General features: G+C 34.8%; 1 pseudogene; it reads right to left on the reverse strand.

Annotated features, from left to right (window-relative positions):
- Positions 1 to 7107: 7107 nt before the first annotated feature.
- Positions 7108 to 16691, reverse strand: LOC120421591 (cytochrome P450 4V2-like; annotated as a pseudogene).
- Positions 16692 to 17063: the final 372 nt, after the last annotated feature.

Here is a 17063-nt window from a genome sequence, read left to right on the forward strand (position 1 = left end):
TTAAATGCAAAAAGGCATGGAAAATGTCATTTTGCAATTAAATATTATTAGAAATCCAAAAATTCAAAGATTTTTTTTTGAGGAATAAAAACCTTTTGCGGTACTTTGCAATGAAAATTCACAGATGCTCACCATATTTCTGAATCAATATCTTTGCTCAAAACTCTTTGTTTAATGATTTTTTTTTTCTATTAAATTTTATGTCTTAAAAATAATTGGTTTAAATATTCATAGGGCTGATGCAATATTATTCAAAATATTGATCTGCTTGAATCGAATTTGATTTTGAAATTATTTATTTTCATAATTTAAAAAAATTAAAAAAAATGGACAAATTTCAAACAAAAAAAAATTAAAACGTTATTTGTTTGTCTGCGAGTTTTTTGTTTGTTTTTTTTTATTTCTTAATTTTGTTTATTATTATATCAGAGAAACTCTCCGATTTCAACCTTTTTTATTTTTTGATTAGGCTCAAACTTTGACCAAAGAAGCTATTTTTTGTCATTGGTTCACCCATACAAGTCTCCATAAAATTTCGGCAGCTGTCCATACAAAAATGGTACCTGAATATTCGAAAATCTGTAACTTTTAAATGTGTCTTCGGCAAAGTTGTAGGTATTGTTCAAGAATATTCAGAAAAAATAGATTGAAAAGATTTTTGTTTGAAAGATTATTTAATTAACTTTTTTTTCACAAAAAAAACTAAATTTCCTATAATACTTATTTTTTGATTGTCGAGATTTTCTGATATGTTTTGGGGGACAAAAACCCGCCACTTTTGAGCTATAGTGAAGTTAATTTTCCTGTTTCTTTTTTTAAGCCGCTGTTTCTCAACAACCAGAGGACCAATCTTCAATGTCTCTTAGACAATTTTATAGCAAATTTTCTGAACTTTTCAAATAAAAGATTTTCAGAAATGGTCACTCATAGTCTCTTTTTTAAATGGGTAATTCTCCGCCAACTCACACAGCAGTTGCCCCGACCCCTCTTCGATTTGCGTGAAACTTTGTCCTAAGGGGTAACTTTTGTCCCTGATCACGAATCCGAGGTCCGTTTTTTGATATCTCGTGACGGAGGGGCGGTACGACCCCTTCCATTTTTGAACATGCGAAAAAAGAGGTGTTTTTCAATAATTTGCAGCCTGAAACGGTGATGAGATATAAATTTGGTGCCAAAGGGACTTTTATGTAAAATAAGACGCCCGATTTGATGGCGTACTCAGAATTCCGAAAAAACGTATTTTTCATCGAAAAAAACACTAAAAAAGTTTTAAAAATTCTCCCATTTTCCGTTACTCGACTGTAAAAAATTTTGGAACATGTCATTTTATGGGAAATTTAATGTACTTTTCGAATCTACATTGTCCCAGAAGGGTCATTTTTTCATTTAGAACAAAATTTTTCATTTTAAAATTTCGTGTTTTTTCTAACTTTGCAGGGTTATTTTTTAGAGTGTAACAATGTTCTACAAAGTTGTAGAGCAGACAATTACAAAAATTTTGATATATAGACATAAGGGGTTTGCTTATAAACATCACGAGTTATCGCGATTTTACGAAAAAAAAGTTTTGAAAAAGTTGGTCGTCATCGATCATGGCCGTTCATGGTCACCCGCGACAGACACGGACGACGAAACAAAGAGAAACGCAAAAAGTAACTTTTTCAAAACTTTTTTTTCGTAAAATCGCGATAACTTGTGATGTTTATGAGCAAACCCCTTATGTCTATATATCAAAATTTTTGTAATTGTCTGCTCTACAACTTTGTAGAACATTGTTACACTCTAAAAAATAACCCTGCAAAGTTAGAAAAAACACAAAATTTTAAAATGAAAAATTTTGTTCTAAATGAAAAAAATGACCCTTCTGGGACAATGTAGATTCGAAAAGTACATTAAATTTCCCATAAAATGACACGTTCCAAAATTTTTTACAGTCGAGTAACGGAAAATGGGAGAATTTTTAAAACTTTTTTAGTGTTTTTTTCGATGAAAATTACGTTTTTTCGGAATTCTGAGTACGCCATCAAATCGGGCGTCTAATTTTACATAAAAGTCCCTTTGACACCAAATTTCTATCTCATCACCGTTTTAGGCTGCAAATTATTGAAAAACACCTCTTTTTTCGCATGTTCAAAAATGGAAGGGGTCGTACCGCCCCTCCGTCACGAGATATCAAAAAACGGACCTCGGATTTGTGATCAGGGACAAAAGTTACCCCTTAGGACAAAGTTTCACGCAAATCGAAGAGGGGTCGGGGCAACTTTTCCCGATTTCGTGTGAGTTGGTAGAGAATTACCCAAATCGAAAAACTGACTTTTTGCAAAACATAAGTACTTTTCGTTTGCAAATTAAATTTTACATAATATAATTGGGTAAAAAAAGGCTTGCATGAAATCCAAAATCAAAAAATCACAATTTTTCAAAAAATCTTCACTCGGCGGCAGAGTTTTTGACCATACATATCTGTGGCTCAAATGTTGCGAGATTTCTCGACAATAAAAAAATACGTATTATCGAAAATTAATTTTCTGTGAAAAAAAGTTAATTAAAAATCGGCAGAAATAGTTTTTCCGTGTACCTAATTATGTCTAAATATTCCCCAACAATACCTTCAACTTTGCCGAAATCACCAAATTCCTTCAAAAAGTAACAGATTTTCAAATATTTACGTACCATTTTTGTAGGGACAGTTGCCGAAATCGTATGGAGACTTGTTAAGGTGAACCAATGACACAAAATAGCTTCTTTGGTCATAGGGAAGACCAGGGAACAAAGTTTTGGGCCAAATAAAAAAGTACATATAAAATCTATTTCTGGTGTTGGTAGCTCAGCATTAAAAAATTAAATTCCCAAATCAAATTCGTTTGGCGATGGTGAAGGCACATTTGAATAATTTTTATGTATGTATCAATCTGTATCTGTCAATCGGAAACCTTCCACGAAAAAGCAATGATGTTTTCAAAACATTGACCTTTAACCATTGTGTCAACTTGCAGCAGAAAAAAACTGTAAATATGTGAACAAACCAACACAGGCTGGCAATGCCAGCAAAATCAATGGAAAAGTAATCAGATTTAAATAAAAAAAACTGTATCCATTCGTTGCATCGAACTAAAAAAATTGCCCACGTTTTGACACTGTACATTTTTATGACTCTCAGCAAAAAAACAACATCGTCAAGCGACCATCGCTGACAAAAAATATGAAAACATGACCCCGGCGAGTAATACTTTTTGTGTGATAAAAAAGCACATCGTTGGGTAAAAACTCGTTAATCTGATCAAAGTCCAATTTTCAGCTGAAATGCGATGAAAGAGACGAACACATTTTATTTATCGAATGAGTGGAACAGAGCGAGCAATTAATGAAGGCTGCGTGAGAGAGAGAAAGAGAGAGAGAAAAAAAAGTAGTTAAATGAACGTGTTGTTAACATATCACTCGATCAGACGTTTTGTAAAAATCGACAAGAGCATGCTTGAAGCCATGAATGAAAGGATTGGGTTTTAATGACCGAACGGGAGTTGAGTTTGAATTAATATTTACACACGATGTTAAGTTGCGGCAAACAAAAGGTCATTCACGGTGCAGAAAAAAAAGAAAGCCATTGAAGTGTAAATTTCGTTAATTTACGGTTGATTTAGTTTGAAAAGCACTTTAGGAAACAAAAACAAATCGTTATTGCATGGCAACGAGAGTAAAAATCAAGTGAAAAGTCGTTGAATCGTACGAAATTTTATTCATCCGTTTTGCCCGGGCAGTTTGTTGTTGCGAAAAAAATGAACTAAAAGTTTGTAAAGTAAGAGACGGAATGTGTACAAAAGAGAATTAAAATAGAAAATTAAATCCCTAGAATAATGAAGCGTGGAAAACCAAGTTTCAGTCCGCGAGCGTGGCAACCACAAACCAGTTACAGAAGAAAGTAAAGTAACTCTACAAAACAAGAAGGCACTTAATTGCCAGCTCGCCAAAAGTTGGCGTGATCAACGACGACGACGGGAAAAGTGACCGACTTTTCCCTTAAATTTATTGTATAGGTAAATGGACTGAGCGAGACAGAGCGAAAAGCTGGAAAAGTTGTTTGCCAATTGTTGGCCGGGATTGCACCGCAAAAATAATGCAAAACAAAAGTAACAATTCTGGTGCAGTGCAGTGCAGAGCAAACGGAACGGAACTTGCAGTCAAACCCCTAAAAGTTATACTAACTTTGTATATCTAGAAAGTGTAAACAAATTGAATAAAAAATTCAAAAGAACAATGAAGGCACAATGTCAACGTTTGCGTTACTGTGGTTGTTTTTTGCTTCTAAAACATTTCGAAAAGTTGTCCTTTCACTGGAAGTAGTTTGTGCTGACCATGTACTCTTTAGGGAGTAAAGCTTTTACAAGTTACTGCTGTTGCTGTGGCAAATCAAACAATCTAGACATTTTTATAATGAAACGCTGTGTTTAAGGATGGTAAGTATTAAAAAAAATGTACGTTACGTTATCGCAAATCGATTTTTCTTTGTTCTTTGTTTATTTGATGAGCAATTCTTTGAGATGTCGGTCATTTGATTTTTTTTGTATTTTTTAAATTGACTGAAACTTTTTTGGTGCCTTAGGTATGCCCAAAGAAACCATTTTGCATCACTAGTTGTCCATATAATTTTTCATACAAATTTGGCAGCATCCATAAAAAAATGATATCTGAAAATCTGTATCTTTTGAAGGAATATTTTGATCGATTTGATGTCTTCGACAAAGATGTGGGTATGGATAAAGACAACACTGATAAAACATGATATAAGGTAAAAAAAATGTAATTTTTAATTTAACTTTCGCAAAAAAACATTATTTTTATTTTTTTTATATGTTTAAGGGAACATCAAATGCCCTCTTTTCAGACATTTCCAGAACGGGCAAAAAATCTTTAAGCAGGTTATGAATTTTTTAATCAATACTGATCTTTAAAAAAAATATAAATATTGGTCGCAAAAAAATGTGAACATCATTTTTCGATGTAAATTCTAATATGCAATCAAAAAGTACTCTAGTGAAATTTTGATAAAGGGTCGTATCAACAAAGTTCAAAAAACAAAAATATAGAGAATATTCTCAGCTTTTCCAAAAACAAATTCAAAGGTTGGCAATCATTTGCAATAATTAAAAAAATGAAAAACTGCGACTTTGATATGAATACGGTGCACATTATCAAAATTTCACAAAATTCACTATTTGATTGGAAATTTGATTTTACATCGAAAAATGAAGTTGACAAATTTTTGCGACCGATATTTCGATTTTTAGAAAAAATCAGTATGGATACAAAAAATAATAAACACGGTCAAAGATTTATTGCCCGATCTGGAAATTTCTGAAATGTTGGCATTTAATGGCAATAAAGATAGTGTTTTTTTGCAAATCAAGTTTTAATTTAAAAAAAGTAGATTTAAAAATCACCAATTTTTTACTGTGTATTATTTTTTTAGGATAGACCCTAAAACTTTGCCGAAGACACCAAATCGATCAAAAATTCCTTCAAAAGACACTGATTTTTTAATTTTCATACATCATTTTTGTATGGACAGCTGCCAAATTAGTATGAAAATTGCTGCCAAATATGATGCAAATTTGCTTCAAAAAAGTTTTAGCCTGATTAAAAATTACAAAAATTAAAATTAAAAAAGGACACATTTCGTAGAGAATTGCTCTGATTGAAACTTCGTCCATGCATTTCCTATTTCAATTCATTTTACTTCATTTTTTTATCATACAAGGCTTCATACAATTTTGCGGGCTGGTCATACGAAATACTCATGTGAGTATTCAAAAATCTTTATCTTGAGCAAGATTTTTGGACTGTTGTAAAAAACAAACACAAACAGAAGAAACATGTAAGACTGGTACAAAAAATTTTAAAAGTTTAAAATCGGGCCGAAAAAACAGGGGGCAAAAGCAACATTTGTTCAAAATTTCATTGGAAATGCCTTCGGCAAAGTTATAGATTATAGATCAATTTTCAATGTTAAAATTAAAACAAAACACAGAGCGAGCGATAAAAGACACTCACAATTTTAAAAACAAACTAAACATTTAGAAAGGTAGGCAATTTTCCTAATTTCATAGTCCAGACCATATTATAAATCTTTTCAAAAAGTTTTTTCGAAAAGATCAGAAAATTTTGCAAAAGTTTCATTATTCAACATCGAAAATCAGACCAATCGTTTCCGAGATAGCGTCAGTTGAAAATGACAGGCTAATTAGGTGATTCTTACAAAAAATCATTTTCATCGATTCGAATTCTTTGTTAGGCTGTATCTAAGAAACTAATTGCTCAATTTTCATAGTTCTATAAAAATAATTATAGGAAATTTCCTTCATAAAATATTTAAAAAGCATTCTCCATATTTATTTAATTTTTTAAAGATTTTTTGTTTGCAAATTAAACTTAGCTTTAAAAAGTGATTTTGTGTAATTTTTTGGACCACCTTTTTTATTACTAACATTTTTCAAAATTCGCGGATATCAAAAATACTTGTTAAAGGTATTCTACACTTTGTGAAAAACAAGGTTAATAAGGCCATTTCTAATTTTACTAAAAGTAATGCAAAATTACTTCTTTTGAAATAGCGAATGTCTAGACAAAGTTTTATCAAAATAAAAAAATTGAATTTTGAAAATCGCTATATAATTTGCAAAAATCTAGAGATGTACTCAATTTAAAAAAAAATCACCTTTTGATAAAAAGGTGAAGTCCAACTATATTTAAAAAAAACACACACACAAAATTGCAACAAATTATGTAATTGGCACTTTTAAAGGATGTTTGTTCCTCTCTGCTCAGGAATTCATTTTGGCTAAAATGCACTAACGATAAAATTACAAAAAAATATTCCAATACGAAGAAGTCACTTTTAATCGAAGCAATGCTTCACAAAAAGAGTTTTATTGGAAAACAAATTGAATGAATATTTCAAATGAATAAAATATTGTGGTTGATATCCACATAATTGAAAAATAAAACTCATTTCATCCTTTAACAAAAATTAAAATTATATTGTTTATTCTCAGTCACTAGTTATATTTAAAAATTGAGTATTTAATGTATATCTAATAAAATCGCCAAGGATTTACTAAAAATTTTGAAGAATAATAATATTTTCTAATAATTAATAATACTTATAATTTCAATCCACTCCGCTTCTTCAACCATACACTGTGTGGCCCCACCAGCTTCAGTGAAATCTCGTACTTGTACCTCAGCTGCTCCTGCTTCAAATCGGTCCCCAGCTCAAACTGCTGCAGTATCCTGACCAGCATGATCAGTAGGGAATTCTTGGCGTACCGATAGCCGACACAGTTCCTCACCCCGGCACTGAACGGAACGTACGCGTACGGATGCCGCTGCTCGACGGCTTCCGGGAGGAACCTGTCCGGATCGAACCGTTCCGGATCCGGTCCCCAAAAGTCCGGCCGACGATGCAGGGTGAACAGGTTGAACGCGAGGATTTGATTTGGCGGGATTTTTACGCCGTCCAGTTGTAACTGAGAATCGGTGGGGGTTTCTCGTGCCACGAAGGGAACCGCCGGACAAAGTCGGAGGACCTCCTTCAGGAAGCGTTCGGTGTACTTGAGCTGCTTGAGCAAGCTGAGATCCATCTGGTCCTGGTCGGAGTCGAAGATGGCACTGATTTCGGCGAAGACGTTGGCTTGAATGTCGGGGTTCATTGCTAGAAAGAGACAGGCGAAAGACACCGTGAGGGCGGACGTGTCGTTGCCCTGGAAGGAGAAGGTAAGTTGGGGAACTGACGTAGCATTCGGGAGCAACTTACTCCGGCCATGACGTTGTACAGGTTGTTTGCGATTTCTTGATCTCCGAAGAAGGTTCCGTCGGACTTTCGAATGGTCAAAATTTGATCCAAAAAGTTTAGAGATTTTGCTTCGTATTCGTCGTCAACTGTTTTTGGCTTAGCGTCCTGCTGAAGTTCCTGGCGTCTTTCCAGGATGAACTACGAAGGATGAATGATTATTACAATTAAAAAAACATAAATAAGCTACTAACGTTATCTGTGAATTTATCGCAGAACTTCCTGGAAATTTGCTCTTTCTTGTAAGCATCGGTCATCCTATTGAACGGCCCGAGCGGTTTAGGCTTTCAGGATTTTTGTGATATTTACTTGTAGAGTCAAAACAGATCAGTAAACTTCACTTATTTATATAAAACACTTTTTGAAGATTACATTTTTGCAGTAACACTCTTAACTTTTACGCGCACGATCACATCACTCAACTTTTTGTTGCTAATTTCATTAAGACTTTCGTCGAGCCAATTCTCTACGTTGAAGCCAGACTTGTCCTCCAGACCTCTTCGCCGAGCCATGCCAGACCCGAACTCCTAAGTCCCGGGTGGACTCTTCACGGCGGCTAAGTCCCGGCGGACTCTTCACAGCGGCTAAGTCCCGGCGGACTCTTCACAGCGGCTAAGTCCCGGCGGACTCTTCACAGCGGCTAAGTCCCGGCGGACTCTTCACAGCGGCTAAGTCCCGGCGGACTCTTCACAGCGGCTAAGTCCCGGCGGACTGCGGCCTCCACCGCTAAGTCCGGCTGGACTGGGGCCTCTGCTACTGGTGGCTGCTGGCGGGTCCGGCTGGTCTGGGGCTTCTTCAGGATCTGGAACTGGACTGGGCTTGAACTGGCTGGAACTGACTGGAACTAACTGGAACTAACTGCCCTCCTCAAGAATTTTGGGGTTTTTATAGTCAGTCCCCGAAAACTCTACTAAATTTTGTTCTGCTAAAAGTGGTCCGTTTCGATGAGAAGCATCGATGAACCTCATGAATTAAATTATGCAGACCTCTGCAATTCTTCATGACTTTCCTATGGTGTAGTGAGTACACCTCAAAATCGGAAGTCATGGGTTCGAACCATTGTCGTGAAACTTTAAATTATGTTATTAGAATGTCAAAATTATGTTCCTAAAACATTCTCAAAAATGTATGTCAATAATGAGAAGGTCGAATTCTCCATTGAACCAACATGCCAATGAATTTGGTTAAGCCACACCCTCAATTTCCCCTGTGAAATAACATCGCACATTCATAATTGAAAGCTTAACCATTTTTTTTGATTGCCTAACAATTGGCGAAATTTAATAAAGGGCTTTTCAGGTGAGGATGACTCATGATCCACACCTGTACATAAGCTTAATTATTTGTCGCGCAACGCGAGTCGACGGGTAAAATTATTTATGCTTGCGTAAGCGCGCATGGTCAGAACTGTGGTGAGGATCGAAAAATGGACAAATTTAATGATTTAAATTTGAGGTCGCTGCATTCCCCCACACTTACCAGCTAGATGTTTGTATTCTTGAAAAGCATTAAGAACATCTATCGAAAGTTATTTGTAGGTTGGAAGAATATTCCCAAAATTAATAATTTGATTTGTGAAAAAAAAACTTTGAAAAAAATCAAAAAAAACTTAAATGGCTGGCTATAAAAAAATTATTTAAAAAAATTGGTTCGGTTCATCTCCCCCACACTTATCAGCTAGATGATCGTCTGAAAGAAATGATCATCTATGGAAAGAATATTGTCGGGTGTAGTGATCGTGCGGTTTTCAATTTGTTCTTCTTATGCTTTCTTGTAAATTGCTTTATAATTATAATTGCTCTTTTGATTTTTCTACTGTAAAATTATTTTCATTACTCATTTGATCTTCTGTCCTGTTAAATTACTTGAATTACTGTTTTGAACTTCTCTTGTAAAATTATTTTCGTTGAAACTGATTTAAATAAACTTGCATTTGAAATTAATTTTCATTATCTCTCCTAAAAAAATCATTGCATTTTTCCCACTGTAAGCAAAATTTGTTGTTGTTGTAGAACTGTGTTGATCGGCTGGTTGTTATCGTTGTCGTCTTCCATCAAAAATCGTCTTTATCGTGAGGCTATTCATTCCACAGTGACTTGGTCAATTGGTCAGTTTACGAGGCTAAGGTGTTGAATTTTGCCGATTAGTGCAATTGTCGTTTCCATCATGAATAACTCAACTGTGAGTTGACTGTGGTCAATTTTGAGAGTGCATTGACTTCTCATTTGCTGAGTATTGTGAATTGTTCGTAAATCCAGTATTTTTGTCCAAAATTGACTTTTCCAGTTGCTTTGTATCTTTGACAATCTCAAATTATTGACATCGGTTGATGTAATTCTTGTTTAGGAAATGTTGTTTGTCCAAAATTGTCTTTTCGTGTAATTTGCAACTTTGGCTTTTGTAAATTAATGACATCGGATGATGTTATCATTTGTTTATCATGATCTTCTCCTTTTCAATAGTTTCAGGCGTGTAGTATGCATTTTTGTTCCATAATTGATGTTTCGCATTTCAATCATCTTTACTTCGCTTGATTCCACATTTCGATTTAGTGATTTGTTTTACGTGAATGTCTCGTTACTAAAATTGCGTTTTAATTCGTACTTGATCCTCATTGATATGACCTTTTACAACAACATCAACACCGTTACCTGTCCAACCTCCCGCATGACTTTGCCACTCACCATCTTGCCATCACAAACTTCTGCATACGAACGCGTAGAACCAGCATACGAACGCGTCGATCCTTGTGTTTCGTCTCCCGTCTCTGCCATATTTTGCTTCAGTTTTTAGTTTTGTTTCTCCCACAAAAATTTAAAACTTGTTTTCTTCGCATGAACAATATTTTATAATTTTCAGGAATCTATCATTTAATTTCTGTGCAAAATTGAAATTCAAATTTACTTACAATCTTATAAATCTTGTTGATATTTTTATATGAAATCAGTTCTATTTTTTTTTAATACTTGAAAAAATCAGTTCTAATTGACTATTATTTTTATACTTGAATAAAAAAAAATTACTCGATAAAGTTTTTCATTGATCTATACGTCCTATCATCTTGTCATTGCAAAACTGCGTATGTTAAAATATCCTTTCTGTTATTCCAACTTTTTATGAAATCTGTATGTCATTCAGTGTTTTCAAATCTGTCATTCAGTCAATTTGTTTATTTGAGCAATTCGCAATAAAATGTTGATTTTGCAAGAAAATTTGTTGGTTCAATTTTCAGTCTAATGATAATGTTCTGTTTTTTTTCCCTCTGAATTTTATCAGTTTAAAGGTGTTCTTCCCTTGAAGCATTATTTTATCCCTTAAAAATCCCTTGAAGCATTATTTATCCCTTGATTTTCCCTTGAAGCATTATTTATCCATTCCTTTTAATTATCATTTGACTATCCCCGTAAAGTGCAAATGTTTTGAAATGTTATTAACATATTGAATCCCCCCATGGATTACAACTGTTTTGAAGCTTTATTCGACATAAAAACTCTCCCCATAGAGTATAATTGTCTCCTTTTTTTTCCCCTTTGGCGTTGCTTTATCAGTTTATGTATCCCTAGATCGGAACTTATACCGTTCTTTTCGATCTTTTTAGATTCCCCACGATATACTCACAAATTTTACCTTTCCTTGAGCTGTAGTTCATATTCGTCCTTGTTGAAATTGTTGTCTTCTTGATCGTCTTCCAATGGTTTCCTGTAAATCCTTCGTATTAGCGTATAAAAATCTGAAAATATATTCTTAATCCATTGTTAAGTAAATTATAAAACACATGTTTACATTCAACAATCATTCTGGGCTGCAGTCCCTTGTCCAATTATTCTCACACACATTCTTACTTGCATACATGTTGTTTTGGAACATTTAATAATCACACCATCTTCATTTGCTTGTCGTTGAAATTTCATTATTGTTCAGTCCGTTTGATTTGTTTTTATTTGTAGTTAAAAATTGCGTAATTGTTTTTCTAAAACCCTGTTAACCCATTTAAGCTCAATTAAGTATATTCCCAAAATTGCAACCCAACAGCTTCTTAATTGTTTTAACGTGTTTCATCACTGCTTCATTATTATGTTTATATTTGATCATTATCGCTTCACGTGTTTTTCAAAAAAAAATATGTATAAACTCAGTACTGGTATTTTTCTTAATCTGTTTCTTGTTTAAACCCCATCAATTCAATCATTTATAAAAATTATCTTTCATCCCCAATTCATAACATTCTTGTTTGCGCATTTTTTTGATAATAATCATTCATATTTTGTTTAACTCAACATTAATTCATTTATCATATCAAATCAATCATATATTATTTTTTTTCATGTTTATTTTTCTATATAAAAATCAGTATTTGTAACACATTTGTTTGATTCATTTAGTTCTCTTGATAACAATCGTTTTTTTTTCTAATTCATCAATCATATCAATTCAATAAGTTTTTTTTTATTATTATTTTTATTTTTGTTCAATATACATAAATAATCCCGTGTGTTAAAAATAAATATTTTCATTCCTTGTAGGCTTTTGATATTAATCGTTTATGATACTATGTCATTCATTGCATAAATCGCTTATTTTTTTACTTTATTTTAACTGTACTGTAATTGTCATTTCAAAATATTTTTCTTGTATTGGAGCATTTCATTTTAAATTATGATAAATGTATATTGTAAAAAAAAATATTAAATGTTTTTTAATACGGGTACATTGTGAACTATCATTTAGTGTTATGTTAATCATTATATTTTCTAAGTCTATTATTATGTACATTTTCAAATTTGTTTCCATTTTTAATAGTGGTCGTTTGATCGCTGTTAAATTTAACGATATCGTAAGGGCCTCGCCACTTATTTTGTAACTTTTGACCAATTCCTGTTTGTACCATTTGTACCAAAACTCTATCTCCCCACATTGGTACCCAATCATTTGTCTTTTTGTCATAAATTTCCTTTCTTTTTTCTTTTGATAATATTAAGTTGTTTCTAGCAGTTTCATGAGCATCCTTGAATATATCTTTCATTGAACAAATATAGTCGTCATAATTTAAATCTGAATCATTGATTTTATAAATTGTGCTTGGTATTGTAGCTTTTCTTCCATACAAAAGTTCATAGGGAGAATATCCAGTTGATGAATTTTCTGTAGTGTTGTATTCAAACATAAAATATGGTATTAATTCATCCCAACATTGTGGATCTTTGCCAATAAAATTTCGTAAATAAACTTTCAACTCTCTATTTGATCTCTCTACTAAATTAGCTTGAGGATGATATGCACTTGTAACGATCTTTTTAATGTGCAATATTTTGCATGTATGTTGCAATAATTTGCTTACAAAGTTTGTACCTCGATCGGTTACAACTTCTTTAGGAGCACCAAATTTACAAACAAAGTTTTCGACAAAAGTTCTAGCAACAGTAGTACTTTCTTGGTTTTCCATGGGAGCTACAATCAAAAATCTTGTTAAATCATCTTGTATCACAAGTCCACAATTGTTTCCATTATTAGAAATTGGTAACATAACCACATCCATATAAATTTTATCAAAAGGTTCATACGATGTTGTCGTAATTTTCATTGGCATCTTATTTGCTGGCCATATTTTATTCTTTTGACAAGAATCACATTGCTTTACATAATTCAAAACATCTCTTCGCATATTTTCCCATGTAAATAGAGGACTCATTCTTTTAATCATTCGTTTACCTCCAACATGACCACCCAACGGTGCGTCGTGAAAATCTTTGAGCACTTGATCTCTGTCTTCTGGCTTTACATAAATTCGTTCATTTTCTGTTGCATACAGTGTAAATGACTTTGAAAGTTTCATTGCAAAACATCGTAATAAGTTTAGTTCCAACTCTGTTTTAAATATTCTATGAGAAATAATTTGTATAACTGATGCATCTTTAGCAAAATCAGGATAATCTTTAAAACTTTTAAATAAACCATCGAAAAATTCTTCATTTTTAACTGCTGAACGATATGTTCCATTCAAAATTAAACCCCAAATTTTCTTTTGCCGGAATACAAATATATTTTCATTGGTGTAATCCTTAATACCATGTGGAAGGTCAATGTATTTACTCAATTCTTTGTGTACCGTAACACTGTTTAGTATCATAAATGTAGCTTCGGCTTGTTCAAATGGTATAATATTTTTAGAAAATTTTAAAACGTTAAAATCGATATCTGTATCTTGGAAATCCTTGTAGGTAAATGTTTTATCGTTGCTATCATCGTCATTTTCTAAATTTATGCCAATTTGTTGAAGTCCATTCATATTATTATTCCAATTAGTGTTGTTTCTAGATAAATTCTTTCTGTTTGAAGTATTTGTTGTGTTATTACTTGCTCCAGTGAGTCTAATGACCCATCAAATTCTGGAATAAGCTGGATTAAACCCTTCATCTCCAAATTCACCATCTTTAAGCGTGTTTTTAACTATTTACATCAAATTTCGGTATAACTTTTGTTTACTCACCCTAAACTGCCAGATTTCCATGGTCGTCTTCTTGGGTGTTCGATGCGGCTGAATTTCGTCTCCAGTTGATCCAGATGATCTCGTCATTGTTGAATCCCTAGTGTTGTCCATCGTTGGCCGGTTTTGAAATTTTCGATGCTTCTGCCATTGGTCGAGCCCGTTTTGGTTCCATCTCGTACTGCTGCACATTTGCTTCCATCTTAGAACTCCTCACATAACCTTTTCTTCAATTTAACGATTTTTTTTTTTTTACACTATTTTAACTGTTTGTTCATTTTGTTCATTAACTTTCACACATAGTCACATTTTCAACTCTCGGGTTTGTCCAATCATAATGGCGTGTCCAAACACACACAGCGTTGCTTTCCGCTAGTCACCACCTGAACGGCCCGAGCGGTTTAGGCTTTCAGGATTTTTGTGATATTTACTTGTAGAGTCAAAACAGATCAGTAAACTTCACTTATTTATATAAAACACTTTTTGAAGATTACATTTTTGCAGTAACACTCTTAACTTTTACGCGCACGATCACATCACTCAACTTTTTGTTGCTAATTTCATTAAGACTTTCGTCGAGCCAATTCTCTACGTTGAAGCCAGACTTGTCCTCCAGACCTCTTCGCCGAGCCATGCCAGACCCGAACTCCTAAGTCCCGGGTGGACTCTTCACGGCGGCTAAGTCCCGGCGGACTCTTCACAGCGGCTAAGTCCCGGCGGACTCTTCACAGCGGCTAAGTCCCGGCGGACTCTTCACAGCGGCTAAGTCCCGGCGGACTGCGGCCTCCACCGCTAAGTCCGGCTGGACTGGGGCCTCTGCTACTGGTGGCTGCTGGCGGGTCCGGCTGGTCTGGGGCTTCTTCAGGATCTGGAACTGGACTGGGCTTGAACTGGCTGGAACTGACTGGAACTAACTGGAACTAACTGCCCTCCTCAAGAATTTTGGGGTTTTTATAGTCAGTCCCCGAAAACTCTACTAAATTTTGTTCTGCTAAAAGTGGTCCGTTTCGATGAGAAGCATCGATGAACCTCATGAATTAAATTATGCAGACCTCTGCAATTCTTCATGACTTTCCTATGGTGTAGTGAGTACACCTCAAAATCGGAAGTCATGGGTTCGAACCATTGTCGTGAAACTTTAAATTATGTTATTAGAATGTCAAAATTATGTTCCTAAAACATTCTCAAAAATGTATGTCAATAATGAGAAGGTCGAATTCTCCATTGAACCAACATGCCAATGAATTTGGTTAAGCCACACCCTCAATTTCCCCTGTGAAATAACATCGCACATTCATAATTGAAAGCTTAACCATTTTTTTTGATTGCCTAACAATTGGCGAAATTTAATAAAGGGCTTTTCAGGTGAGGATGACTCATGATCCACACCTGTACATAAGCTTAATTATTTGTCGCGCAACGCGAGTCGACGGGTAAAATTATTTATGCTTGCGTAAGCGCGCATGGTCAGAACTGTGGTGAGGATCGAAAAATGGACAAATTTAATGATTTAAATTTGAGGTCGCTGCACTATAGAACACACCAAGGAACTGGCTAACATCAACAATTCGTTCTCATAATCGTGTCAAAACCCTGCAAAATTATCAACCAATGAATCAACTCAAAATGAACTTTGAATGACCTAAACATACGACTCCAAGTGCTTGACATAATCCTTCTGTCCGGGCAGCTCGTACGCCTTACGTCCCATCGTCGTACTGAAGACCATTTCCAGCGTGCACTCGCTAAGATACTCCAAGATGTTGATCTTTTCCCCAGAATCGGCCAAAGGTCGCATCTTTTCCACCAACTTCTTCGCCCGCGCATCCATGATCGGAACAAAGTTGGTCAGCACTCGGGTGTTGAACGTCGGGTTCAACGCTTTCCGCGTAATCAGCCACTTTTTGCCATCTAAAGACAAATTCAGTCAATCATTTTTCAGAAATAAAAAATATCAAATTCACTTACCCCTCTCAGAAACCAGACCACCCTTGATCCCCAAAAAATCGTAAAAGAACGGCTTCCCGCACATGTCGTTCCTCGTCAGGACCTGCTGCACCAGATCCGGATGGTTCACCAGAATCACCGGCTTTGGGCCGATCATCATCTTGCCGACACGATCCACTTGGGTGAAAAAATTATACATCAACCGGAACGCGTCTCGGGAGTTTTTGCGCCACATTAGGGGCGCTTGACCCAGCAAAGGAAAGTTAGGCTTGACGGTTGGAATGTTGGCACTGTAACGGCTGCTGAAAACTAGGGACAAATATTGGAACAGTAACAAAATCAACAAAAGTAAAATTAGTAACGGAATCATGTTGGAAGTCTGTTCCCGGCCAGGTTTCGAGAGAAACTAATAAAGCTTTTCAGTTCAAATAAGTGAATGGTTTCGCCTCTATTTCATTCGTTTTTTTTTTATGAATATGTTATGGTGATGCAATGAATATTAAAAGAAACGGTTGGCTGTTGTACGGCGACTACCGAAGTCAAATACAAACCTTCGGATAATCGAAACTTCGGATAGTCGAATCTGGACTGTATGTAACATTGAAGCTTTGGGCAACCTGGAGCCTGGTACAGGCCTCCAAAGTCAGGTTTTTTTTAATCGTCAAGATCAAATGGTTTCTCAGGCATCGCAACGTTACGACGCATATCTTTTATTCTGGAGCCAATTTTTCAACAAAAAAAAAGGTTCATAATCCACTATAGGTGGTTGATCCCTTCCTCACACGT

The sequence above is a fragment of the Culex pipiens genome, chromosome 3 (genome assembly GCF_016801865.2).
Source record: "Culex pipiens pallens isolate TS chromosome 3, TS_CPP_V2, whole genome shotgun sequence".
Classification (NCBI taxonomy): Eukaryota; Metazoa; Arthropoda; class Insecta; order Diptera; family Culicidae; genus Culex; species Culex pipiens.